The 10,231-nt window shown below is 41.8% G+C and overlaps 1 long non-coding RNA gene across 1 annotated transcript; it reads right to left on the reverse strand.

The window, feature by feature from the left end:
* Positions 1 to 3,724: 3,724 nt before the first annotated feature.
* Positions 3,725 to 7,969, reverse strand: LOC147581308 (uncharacterized). Its single transcript, XR_015251664.1, has 3 exons — positions 7,655 to 7,969; positions 6,281 to 6,375; positions 3,725 to 4,195 (listed from the first exon to the last, which is right to left on the reverse strand). It is a non-coding gene; the product is annotated as an uncharacterized LOC147581308 (long non-coding RNA).
* Between the last annotated feature and the right edge of the window lie 2,262 nt (positions 7,970 to 10,231).

A 10,231-nucleotide genomic window follows, 5' to 3' on the forward strand; every position in this document is an offset into this window, starting at 1 on the left:
GAAACCATAAAAATACCAGAAGAGAATATAGGCAGTAACTTCTCTAACATCAGCCATAACAACTTCCTCCTATATATGTCTCCTGAGGCAAGGGAAACAAAATAGAAAACTATTGGGACTACATGAAAATAAAAAGCTTCTGCACAGCAAAGGAAACAATCAACAAAACTAAAAGGCAACCTAGGGAATGGAAGAAGACATTTGCAAATGACATATCTGCTAAAGGGTTAGTACCCAAAATATATAAAGAACTTATAAAAGTCAACACCCAAAAAATGAATAGTCCAATTAAAAATGGTCAGAATACATGAATAAACATTTTTCCAAAGAAGACATCCAGATGGCCAACACACACATGAAAAGATCCCCAACATCACTTACCATCAGGAAAATACAAATCAAAAACTACAATGAGACATCACCGCACACCTGTCAGAATGGCTAAAATCAGCAACACAAGAAACTACAGGTGTTGGTGAAGATGTAGAGAAAGGGGAACCCTCTTGAACTGTTGGTGGGAATGCAAACTGGTGCAGCCACTGTGGAAAACAGTATGGAGGTTCCTCAGAACATTAAAAATAGAACTACCCTATGATCCAGCAATCACATTTCTAGGTATTTACCCAAAGAATACAAAAATACTAATTCAAAGTGATACTTGCACCCTGATGTTTATAGCAGCATTATCTACAACAGCCAAATTAAGGAAACGGTCCCAGTGTCCATCGATTGATGAATGGATAAAGAAATGGTATATATATGCATGCCATGGGATGCTACTCAGCCATAAAAAAGAATAAAATCTTGCCATTTGTGATCACATGGATGGAGCCAGGGAGTATCATGCTAAGCAAAATAGTCAGAAAAAGACAAATACCGTATGATTTCACTTATATGTGGAATTTAATAAACCAAACAAGCTAAGGGGGAAAAAACAGAGAGTGAGGCAAGCCAAGAAACAGACTCTTAACTATAGAAAACAAACTGATGGTTATCAGAAGGGAAGTGGGCAGGGGGTATGGGTTAAATAGGTAATGGGTGCACTTGCTGTGCACTTGCTGTGATGAGCACAGGGTGTTGTATGGAAGTGTAGAATCACTATATTGTACAACTGAAACTAATATACTGTATACTGAGAGTAATCTAAATAAAAACTTTAAAAAATAAGTTAGAAAAACCAAGCATGTGTTTCATCTTACCCATAACTTATTGGTGATTAAACGGTATATCATCTCTGGTTGGTCTCAGGGAAATTTACCAAATTTGTGGATTATAAGAATGGTTGAACATGTTTTCTAATTTGGAGGTGGATGAAGTTGCATCAAAAATGTAAAAGCAGGGCACCTGGGTGGCTCAGTCGGTTAAGCGTCCGACTTCGGCTCAGGTCATGATCTCGCGGTTGGTGAGTTCGAGCCCCACATCGGACTCTGTGCTGACAGCTCAGAGCCTGGAGCCTGTTTCAGATTCTGTGTCTCCCTCTCTCTCTGACCCTCCCCCGTTCATGCTCTGTCTCTCTCTGCCTCAAAAATAAATTAACGTTAAAAAAAATTTTTTTTAAATGTAAAAGCAATTTAAAAACTTTTATTGTATGATATGATTAGAGATTTACTTTGGAAGTATTTCCATGTGCTGAAACTTGCTCCATGTAGCAAAGCTTTCATAAAATTTGAATTATGCAAGCATATGAGCTAGAATTGCAATTATATGTAATTGACTTTGCCAATGTAATTGAAGTGCGTGACCTTACTATTTAATTTACAAATCTGTGCACAATTAGTTTTCTGTGATCTTTTTGATCTCTTTTTATAATGCTATACTTCTCTAAGTTATGTGAAATCCAAAAGCCTATTACTAAGGGCATTTGTAGATTAGTACACATCTCTGACACCCTTAATAAAATAACCATTCCCTTGCCTTTCTGGCTCTTGGTCTGACTGATTAGGCAACGGCTCTAGTGAAGAGAGCCAAATTGGTTCTCTACTTAAAAGAGAAATTACCTTCTTCTTCATAATTATCTGTACTCTCATTGTAATCCTCAACCACCACCACCACCACCACCACTATAAGGCAAAGCAAAGATTAAATATTTCTCTGTTCATTCCATAAAAAAGGCTTCACAAATACATATTTACTATCCTCCAGAAAATAATACCTTAAGTGGAATATATATTTATTATCTGCCTGAACCTGTCAACATTAGCCAAGTCTTTAATGCCTCTAATTTATGCCCAGATACAGTACTTGAAATTTTAAGTAACAGTTCCAAAAAACCAAAAGCTTTTTGACCACATGTATACCACAGGGAAAGGATTTCCTAAATTCTGGCCAAATGTTGATGTCTTAACAATGTACCAGAATCAAATAATTACTAGAACCTCTAGGTCTTTATCTTAGGCACATGCTCTTCAGTGATTTCAGTTGGTCATAACATGATCATTGTCTCATGGAGCCATCAAGGATTGGCTGGGAGGAGTCTCTGGCATTTGTTTGGAGCTGTTAAGGAGTTGGCATGTTGCAGCTTGTCTTTTTTTTCCCTCCACTTCTCTTGTTAAAGTCTTAAAGTCCTGTTAAAATGTTAAAGCAACTGCTCTCTCTTCATTGGCTATAAGATTTTATGCAGCTATCTTTTATCCCTTGAGTGTGGTCATTAGACCCTTGATTATCAGAAACAGAGATTTAACAGGCCATGTTAAGAAAAATGGGAACACACAGAGATATGTGAGTGCCAGATCTTAAAAGCTGTGAGAATACGAGGCATATCTTGAGGCAACTCTCCTCTCTACCTCTCTCATAGCTCATAGGGTCTTTCAAAGAAAGAACCATTGCTTTAATCTGTGTGTCTATCCTTTTGTGAATTTACTCTGCATTCCCTAGAAATAATTTTGAAGGGAACCAGTCTGGTTGGCTTAGCTAATTATCCTCCTATAGGGCAAAGTCCTTCCCATCTGGCCTTGGGTTGGGTGCTCAATGTTGATCCCATCAGAGCTGACCCCTGCATACTTAGAGTCACATACTACTTCACTAGGCAGTGACCAGGGTGGTTTCTGCTATTAAAAAACAAAAACAAAACAAAAACTCATGGTAGCAGGCACTGTAATTAACCTGCCCAATACATGTATAATCAGAAGGTCCATGTGCCTCACCCTTGCTTAGCTAAGAAAAGATCTTGCAGAAGCCCAATGCTTCCTCCTTTTTGCACACCAAACTGGTACATCCTAAGCTTTGGGCTTTTACTGAGCTTTGGCAAAACCTGACTCTGCTTTACTTTGATCCATTCAGAGCTACCTTCTTTGTCCAGTTACTCATTTGTGGTTTGAATAATTCCCTGGAATTTGGGTCTCAATGTTCTAGCCCTCTCAAATTCCACTGATTTATCTATGTAGTTAAAAATAATTATACTCATGCATTTAATAAATAGATCAGACTGCTTAACAACATTCTCTCCTACATTCAGAAATTTGAAGGGTAGACTGCCCGCTTTTTGCTAACTTTTCAATGATGTCAATTTGGGGAACGGATTCTACAAAGTTCAAGTTCTGATTCTCAGCTTTTAGAATGTCTTTAAATTTACCATATGAACAAATAATAATCATCAAGATTTCAGAAAGATTAAAAACAAAATATATTTAAACTTTTCTAATCATTTTCTCCCTCAGTCTTTTCAGACTCTTGCTAACTGCAGTGAGTTACTTCAGGACTAAAGATGCTGTCCCGAATTGTTCAATGTCTGCTCAGTTAAAAAGGACATCGGAAAAAATGACCTTGCACACTCATTAATGGGAGTTAGGAAGTAACATTTCCTATTCATTATATTACCACTATTTTCCTTAAAAATGTGCGGTTAAATATGTGGTATTTCTCAGTTCCAAGAAAACTAAAGCTGACATAAAATAAACTGAGAGTTAAAAATAGATCCAGTATTGTGGGGTCAACAAAGCCTGTTATTATTCCGATCTGATGATAGCACCACCGCACTCAAATCCTATGCATCTGTCTCTACCTAATACGTACACATATTTACTCTGAGGAAATGGGAAAGCTCAGCTCAGCCAAGAACAGTAATGTAAACAGCACTGCACCTACTCTCAGCAGGAATAGTTTGCACACCTGTCTTTCTTGGAAATGTTTCAGCTGGTTGTTTTCTCAGGTTCATGTACAATCTCATTAGGCCCTGGAAACACCTTCACTGTGTCAACTGTGCTGGCCATTAGAGAGAAGGGGAGAACGAGAAAGAGTATTATTCATTAGGTTTGGTTTTATAAGTGCTTGTTCCACATAAGACACAAATATGTAAACTTGTAATCATAAAATATCACATACTACAGAGAGTTGGAACCGTATTAAGGAGGCAAAGAAAAGGAATCCTAACACAGCCTGGGGAGGAGAAAGGAAAGGAGTTAGGGAGGGCTTTCTGGAAGCAGTGACCACTGAGTGGGGAAAGAAGAGCAGGAGTGAGGTAGAAGGAAACACATTCTCTACAGAGAACACAGCCGTAAAAAGGACTTGGGGATAAAGAACTCTTCTTAAAGTCTTTAAAGTCTTCTGTGTGGGGTTCTGGGAGTACCACAGGGAGTTTAATATTCTAAAACATAAAGTGTGAGTTAAGCAAGGATTGAGAGATGAGGCTAGTGAGATAAGCAAGACTAAAATCACATAGAGCCTTACACACCACTGCGTTGGGAAAAGGCTGCTGTGTTAGGAAAAGCTGTTCAATATGATGTAATAAAAACTAATCATTGTGGACTCATGAGAGCTTATCCAAGAAACATCCTGTCACTTCAATACCCAGGCAGGATATTAAAGACATTTTCATATTGAGAACCTTTCGCTAATTCTCATGTCTGTGACACGCAGGTCTACTCTTTCATCTTCAAATTTGAGCTACTTAGGTCTAGTGGCAACCCTTTAAGAGTGCAGAAAAAGGAAGCGCAAACTATAAAAAATGCTGTAATTTTTTTTAGAAAAACAAAACAAATAATCAAAAGAGACCACTTAACTGTTGCTTTCTGAGCTGCAAAGATCCTGACAGACTTAGGAGGCTGAACTGAAGAAAAGTCCTATTTGTCTTAACCAATGTTTTCTTCAAATATGAGGGGCTGCATGTGTTGCCATAAGTGCTCATAAGGATCAACTGGTCAGAGTCACCAGTGACCGAACTGCGTCCTCAGAATCCTTGTAAGTAATCCCCACCCCCAGTTCCCTCCTCAGCTCCAAGGAGGCAAGTCCAGTGGGCAAACTCTCCTTCGGCCCCTTTGTCCGTGTGAATGTTGCTTATGCTCCCTAGCAAACAGAAAGGGTGAACTGGGCTCACTGATTTCTACTTTTTTTTTTTTTTTTTTGAGACAGGAAAAGAGCACAAGCAGAGGAAAGGGGCAGAGGGAAGAGAGAGAATCCCAAGCAGACTTCATGCTCAGCGCTGAGCCCGACATGGAGCTAAATCCCATGACCCTGAAATCATGACCTGAGCCTAAAGCAAGAGTCAGATATTCAACCAACTGAGCCACTCAGGTGCTCCTGATTTCTACTTTTATAAAGGTCAAGGAGTCTGGGGCACCTGGTTGGCTCAGTCAGTGGAGCATATGACTCTTGATCTCAGGGTTGTGAGTTCAAGCCCCACACTGGGCATAGAGATTACTTTAAAATAAAAAAAATCTTTTTTTTAATTAAAAACAATTTTTTTAATGTTTGTTTATTTTTGAGAGAAAGAGCAGAGCACAAGTGGGGGAGGGGTAGAGAAAGAGGGAGACACAGAATCTGAAGCAGGCTCCAGGCTCTGAGCCATCAGCACAGAGCCTGACGCAGAACTCAAACCCACAAACTGCAAGATCATAACCTGAGTCAACTTCTGATGCTTAACCAACTGAGCCACCAAGCACCCCCAAAATAAAAAAATATTTAAAAAAACATTAAAAATAAAGGTCAAGGAGTCTTATAAAGAGGGTGACCAGATGTCCTGCTTTACCAGGCACAATCCCAGCTTATGTCTGTACTGTCAACCTAAATACCAATAGTGGTTCTTTTCACTCTCAAAAATGTCTCTGTTTGGGGGCACCTGGATGGCTCAGTTGGTTGAGCATCTGACTCTTGATTTCGGTTCAGGTCATGATCTCACAGTTGGTCTTTGAGCCCTGAGTCAGATTGCGCTCACAGCACAAAGCCTGCTTGGGATTCATTCTCTCTCTCTCTCTCTCTGTCTCTCTCTCTCTCTCTCTCTCAAAAATAAATAAATAAAACATAAAGAATGTCTATGTTTAGATAATAAATTATATGGTCCCCCTACCTCTAACCAGCTTCAGCAGGAATTCAACGTGTGCTTCTGAGCCTCTTCCATTTATTCCACATGAGCAGCTGGTCTGATGGAACTCCAACAAATTCCTGTGAAATATAACAATTTGAGCAGCATCTCAAAAATGAGAGGTAAGAGTTTGAGCTATAATTTATATGTTCCAGGAACCTTCAGAAAAAAATCCAGAATTACATTTAATAAACATAAATGCTTGCTACACTCCTCTGTTAAATAAATACTTAATGTTTGAAAACATAAGGAATGTCCATCTACAACCTCAAGTGAAGATGGTCAAGGAACTCAAGAAACCAAGGGCAAAGGGTTTCAGGAAAGCAGAACTGGGAGGGGCCATCAGAAGCACCATTCCTGAGGATAGTGCATCTGGTCCGAGTGGGCAGTGTGTTCCGAATAATGCTTCCCTGGTCCTCTTCGGCCACTGAACAGCACGTTCCGCAGTTTCTGATCTCTTGGCTCTCCCTCCTTCCCCCACTCAGAGTCTTTTTCAGAGGATTTTGAACTTTTTTTCATTTTTTTAATTGTAAGAAATGACTCTGTTGAGGTATGACTGACACAGAACGAACTGCATATGCTGAAGTGTACAACTTAATTACTTTTGACGTACATTTGCTTCCATCACGATAATGAACATACCCATGATCCCCCAAATTCCTACCCCTGGTATGTCCTCCAGTCAGCCCCTCTTGCTCCCCAACTCCCATCCCCAGGCATCTTTCATTTGGCTTAAAAAAAACAAAAGAAACAAACAAATAAAACTTTCAAAAAGTGATTATTCTCAAATACTTTTTTAATTGCTTAATTTAAACCTCCTGAAGATCTAAGGTTTCTTGCTAATCCATGTGAAATGTACACAGCAATCTGCTTAGTTGTCTGGCACACTTTTCACATTAAAAAATAAATAAATAAAATACAAGAAAATTCCAAGACAGCAAAGAACATATTTGGCTTGCTTAACAAGCGTACGGAAAAGAAGCATTTGCTTTAGCTTAAAGCCATTAAAAGCATTCTTTCCTATGGAAAAGTGAATGCCAGGAACAGCGAGACACTGAAACGGTCCAAGTTTTTATTAAAAAGTGAGAGATGGCATAGCTAAAGGAAATACACACTCAGATAATAGAAATAAATCATATTTCACCCAAGTGGAATGCCTTCTGTTTCCACAAAGGTGTCAAAGAAGTTATTGAGCAACTTCCAATACTTTATCTAACAAACTGGTAACTTTGGCTTTGGGAAAAAAAATGCTCGAAGTTTATTCTTGGTTTGGATTGCATTTGCTCTAGGCTAAAAAAACAAAAAAACAAAAAAACAAAACAACAACAACAACAAAAAAAAACAACCAACCTAACCAACCTTTTCTTTTTAATGATGGGAGACTTCAGGAAAAGCACAGTTCTGAATGTCTTAGATTCTTCCATTAAGTAACTACGTGAGTCTTTGAGTCATTTCAATTAGGCTTCTTATGGTATAATGAAGAATCTTCAAAGCCCCTTCAAGCTCTCACTTTTACAGTGTAACTTTTTCAGGAATATCTTTGTCCAACAAAGGGGTGAGGGGTGGTTCAGACTCGCCCTGGAGTAGAAAGAAAAGAAAAACCAGGTTCCCTTCCCATAGCACTACTCACTATAGCTGTTACAGTGGCTATTGCTGTATAGCTATTCTAGAGCTCTGACTGACTTAAATAGAAAATAAAGCCATTAAAGATCAAAAACATGAACCGAAGGAATAAAGAACTATGTCACAGAAATGGTCCGAGGAGAAAACAGCCCAGGGCGGCCGGTGACGTGCCGTCTTGTGGCCACGACCATTACGTCAGAGAAAAACCCTTCTGAAGTCTCCGTGACTGTCACCAGCTCCCAGTTCCGTTTCCTAATCCTGTGTTTCCCAGCCTTTGGCATGCCACAGCACTACAGAAAATTATGGGTTTTTAAATTTTTTTTAATGCTTATTTATTTTTGAAAGAGAGAGACACAGAGAGACAGAGCATGAGCAGGGGAGGGGCAGAGAGAGACAGAGAGGGAGAAAAAGAATCCGAAGCAGGCTCCAGGCTCTGAGCTGTCAGCACAGAGCCCGACATGGGGCTCAAACTCACGAACTGTGAGATCACGACCCGAGCCCAAGTCGGACGCTCAACCGACTGAGCCACCCAGGCGCCCCAGAAAATTACGGTTTTACAGTACACTGAGGTAAAGGAGGATGCTGGAGGCCTGGGGAGACAAGTCCGGGAGCTTTGACTACCCCAGTCCCTCCACGCATCTCCAAAGACTGAAGAATTCCATATCTCAACACTCCTGGGACCTGGCCACTGTCTCCCACTGTGTCACAGCACTCTGGCAGTTGTGTCTACTTGGCTGACCCAGCCTAGGTTATATTCCCTAGCTGCAGGAGGCTAGGAAAGCAAGTATCAGTTTTTACATTTTATTCTATAATAAGAGGCAGGGCCCATAAATAAGGGAATTCCCCAAACAGGTGCAGGCAGGTGAGGCGGGGAAGGGGAAGCGGTGGGTGTCGGGAAGAGCTGCCAAAAACCTATTCACGTATGCAAATTTATTTCAGTGGACCTGGCCCAGACCAATTGCGGCCATCTGACAGAAGGAAATCTTTTTGGGCTTAGAAACATGATTTTAAGAGAGCTTGATACCTCATAATTCTGAGATCTGCCTGCCTCCCTTGGAGCAACTCAAAATAGCAACACCAAATTCCATGAGCCCATTCTTTCACAGTAATAATTCCGTGCTGCATTCCACAAATAGTATTGCCCACAGGCCCAGGAGCAGGTGCCCCTGCTTTAGAGGGTCCTGTTCTGGCCCTTCTCTGGCCACACCTCTCCTCTTCACATGAGGTGACCAGGGGACCACTCAACTTCACCTGATGTCCCCATTCTGGGTGCATACCACCCACCCTTTCTAGACTATGTTCCGGGTATCCAGGATCCAGAATTACCTGACCAAATGACCCTGAGCCCGCTTCCAGGGCCAATATAAGTTTTTTCCCAAGGGAGAAAACACTGCACACACTCAGGACCGGAGGGTGGCCGATGGGTGACTCTTTGTGGCGAGCACACGTGTAATTGGAACTTGTGGGCTGGGGGGTCTGCACTTATGTGTGAGGCCCTGACAGTGAAGGACAGAGCCAGAGTGGAAAGAGATGGGGAGTGCAGGCGGAGGGCCTCTGTCTCCGTTCTTGTCCCAGACCTTACATCTTCTTTACCTACTCAAAAGTCAAGCCAGGCCACCGCCTGCCCTCAAAGCCAGATCATCTACGTCGTGGGGCCTTCCTCTGTTCAGAAATCGGGAGATCATTAGCCCCGTTCAGACCTGAAAAACCAAAGAGACTGAGTCACCCCCATGCCCCAGCCAACCGGGATAGGGTCCAAGCCTTCTGATATCCATGCGACCAACTGCCTCTCCTGGCAGGCCAGGGCACAGCGCTCTGGGAGGGTGGTCCACAGCACTGGGGTTACCTCAAAGCATAAGGAAGTGGAAAGGGCACTCACCAGGACCCAAGACAGGCTGGGACAACATGAGGGGCAACAGTAGGCCCCGAGCCTGAGATCCTGAAACCACTCACTTCTACATGAGTCCCTTCCTCATCCTAGAGCTAAGAAACCGTATGTTTTCCGTCGGGCCTACCACGCTAGCATCAGCCTCTGTCACTCTGCTTCCTACGGGGACAGTCAGAACCGGCGGAACCCGCCACAGCCAGTGTCATCATTTATTCTGGCCTCTGGGAGGTGCAGTGCTACATCTACGTCACACCATGTGGGACAGGATTGAGGCTGGGCACCTGATCCCAAGCCAGCCAATTCAACAGCTTCCCAGCGTCCAAGTGATTTCTCCCTTAGAAAAACGTAACTGATAGGGAGCCTCAGCCAGTGATGGTCTGATATGGCACGAGGGCTGGCAGCCGGGCTGGCCGATGCGCAAGATG

The sequence above is a fragment of the Puma concolor genome, chromosome B2, assembly GCF_028749965.1.
Source record: "Puma concolor isolate L17-30 chromosome B2, mPumCon1.1.hap2, whole genome shotgun sequence".
NCBI classification, from domain to species: domain Eukaryota; kingdom Metazoa; phylum Chordata; class Mammalia; order Carnivora; family Felidae; genus Puma; species Puma concolor.